The 3,046-nt window shown below is 37.1% G+C and overlaps 1 non-coding gene across 1 annotated transcript; it reads left to right on the top strand.

Moving 5' to 3' along the window:
- Positions 1-2,420: 2,420 nt before the first annotated feature.
- On the top strand, positions 2,421-2,527 carry LOC145128117 (small nucleolar RNA R71). Its single transcript, XR_013716718.1, has one exon. It is a non-coding gene; the product is annotated as a small nucleolar RNA R71 (small nucleolar RNA).
- Positions 2,528-3,046: the final 519 nt, after the last annotated feature.

The following is a 3,046-nucleotide window of genomic DNA, read 5'->3' on the forward strand; positions in this document are numbered from 1 at the left end:
TGCAATGACTACATAAGCTCTCCTAGATACATTTATGGTACACAATGCTAAACATATTATGTCTCTCAAACTAAATAGGATTGTTTTTTGTACCACGATTTCACTAAGACTGTGAAGCCACAAATACACTATAACATATTGGCTAAACTAAATCTTAGGGTTCACATTGAATCATCTCACATAACACTAGCAAACTAGCCCAAATGAAATAATATCAAAATTTTAAAATGACTAGATTTTTAGACTATTTTTGCAAGCCTATTAATTTTTTTAATTTCTAGCATTTTTCTAATTACTTCTATGCTTGAAAAATCCTTTTTCGACCCCCTTCCCCACACTTATTTCATACAATGCCCTCATTTTATGCATAAAACAATTAAAACACATAAAAAAACAATAAAATGAAGAAAAATGAACAGACTCCCCTGGGGTAGTAGTGGCGAGATTGAAACTGATTATGTTGGGAAAGCTTGAACATCTCAAATAAATGGATGGAAACTGGAAACTGGACTCCCACTGCTTGTGAATGTGAATGTGCTAGATAAAAATAATGAAAAGAACCAACTTCAAAAAATGCGTTGAATTGGGCCACGACGTGGGAAAGCATACGCCACATCGTGTAGGCGAGTCTGAAGAATATGGGTTGTGAAAATAACTTACCCCACGACGTGGCATAGAAATGGACACGTCGTGGAAAATGGGTGTCTTCAAAAACAATTTTTACCCCACTTTTTTCTGGAAATTCTTTAATTCATCACTAGGCATTATTTATCTTCTTTTTATCCTCCGAAGTCTCCACTAAACTCTTAGAAAAGAGATACACACCCCACACTTATTCAAAATTGTGCTCTTTGATTTTCTTTAAAACTTCTCACAGCTTTTTCCAATTTAGCTTCTTGCCTTCTTTGCTGCTTTTACTCCTTTGAATACTGAAAAATGAGATCTAGAACTAGAAAAACACATCATCATTTAGTTCAAAAAAACAAGACTCATAAAAGAAAACAAAAAACTAAAAATCTAAAAGAAAAAGAAAATGCAAACTCAGTAAAAACGTTGGGTTGCCTCCCGAGAAGCATTTTTTTATAGGAGTCATGAGCAAGACTCCTTTCCATCTATGTTGCGTCAAGTCGAAGTATAACCCCCTATTCTCCATTATCTCGAGCCATGTTCGTTTGTAGGCAACCCTTCTATTTAATGCCTTTTTGAGCTTTCTTGCATTGTTGGGTTGCTATCTTCGTTGTGTTTTCGCTTGAATTTTTCCTTCACTCCCGTATCTTTAGCTTTTGTCTTGTTTCTCTCAGGGTTCTTCTTTTCAAAATTGGACTCATCACTCTCTTCTTATTTTCCTTCAACTGTCTCCGAGACTTGATCTATAGGTCTTGTAAAAGCAAACACCTCGAAAATCATTGGTGTTGACATTAGAGGTTTTGAACGATTCACTTCTTTTTCTGATTGCTCTTCTTCTAAAGGTTCCTCCTATTCTTCCCATTCTTCTTCCTTAATGTATTCAAGTTCATACTAATCAATGAACTTTGTGTTTTCTTGCTTCACCAGATTTGCATTGGCACGAGATGGGTAAGGGAGAGTTGGTCGATACGGCTCAACGAAAGAAAATTCATAGTCTTCTATTATCGCCCACGATGTGTCAATATTACCTCCACGTCGTGGAGACTGAGCATAGTCACGACTCTTATATTCCTTCGCTTTTCATTCGAGTGACTGATTGGACTGCTGATCTATTGAATCATGGACCCACATATGCTCTATTTCCTCCTTTTTTTTTGTATAAACAGCCATGACTTGAGAGATTGGGATTGGTTCAGTTTTTTCTTGAAGGTGAATCCGGTAGATTTTTTTGCACAAGCTTCGTCAATTGCCCGACTTTTGTGTGGATTCTCATGATAGATGCTTGTTGATCTCTACGTGTTGCATCAGTGGCATCATGTCTTTTTTTGCTAGCTTCCATGAATCTAAAGAGCATTGACTTGAGAGCATTTATCTTGTCGGATTGGACTCGTTCTAATTGGTAGAGATCATGCTCGAGTTGTTGATATTATGTCGTGTTTCGAGCTCTTTTGTATTCCAATGCACAATCTCGTGTAGAATGGGTTCCTCCACAAGCTCCACATCTATCTTGTACTGAATAAATTGAATCACCCATTTTTGTGATCCTTTCATCTGTTGCGTCTAGCTTTGCAATTATAGAAATAATGGAATCTTGGCCTCCATCTCTACTCGATTTCTCTCTAGTGATATCCTTTCTCGGGTTGTGATACTCTCTCGAATTCTTAGCGAATTCCTCAATTAACGCCTTATTCGTGGTTGGATCCTTCTTCGTCATGGGCCCTTGTGAGTCTAGAAGTTGTCGAGTGCACAAATTGACTCCATCATAAAATATCGATATTTCCTTTTACATATTGAAGTCATGTTGAGGTCAATGTCATAAAAATCTCTTTTAGCGCTCACAAGCTTCGTATAACGACTCCCCCTCTAATTATTGGAAAGTTTGGATATTTCACTTGAGTCTTGCTACTATGGAAGGAGGGGTGAATTGATGAACAAATTCTGTCCTAAAGTCATCCCATGTCGTGATTGCTCCGAAAGGAAGTGATTTTAACCATTCCTTAGCTTCACCCTTCAATGTGACCGACAAAAGTCGAAGCATCACCACATCTTTACTCTCGTTTGGTTCATTAAAATAGTTAGAAATTTCCACCAACTCTTCTACATGCTCATAAGCATCCTCATTCTCCTTCCCAAAAAAGGTAGTTCCTTTAGCATGCCAAGAATGTGCCCTGAAAGTTCAAACTTTTTCGTGGTTCGGATTTTCGGTGGATCAAGACCCGATCTGTTGTCGTTCCTCATATGCCGATTGTATTCTTCCATTTTAATTTTCTTGATGTCTCCCATTTTTCTTTGATACGATAAAACTAGAAAATAAGCGTAAAACGAACAAAAAAGAAATAAAATCAAATAAACTAAAAAAACTAAAAATAAAAACAAAATTGCTAGTGCCCATGCCATGGTAGGATATTGCCATGTTGTG

The sequence above is a fragment of the Lactuca virosa genome, chromosome 7 (genome assembly GCF_052849685.1).
Source record: "Lactuca virosa cultivar CGN04683 chromosome 7, Lactuca_virosa_CGN04683_v6, whole genome shotgun sequence".
NCBI classification, from domain to species: Eukaryota; Viridiplantae; Streptophyta; class Magnoliopsida; order Asterales; family Asteraceae; genus Lactuca; species Lactuca virosa.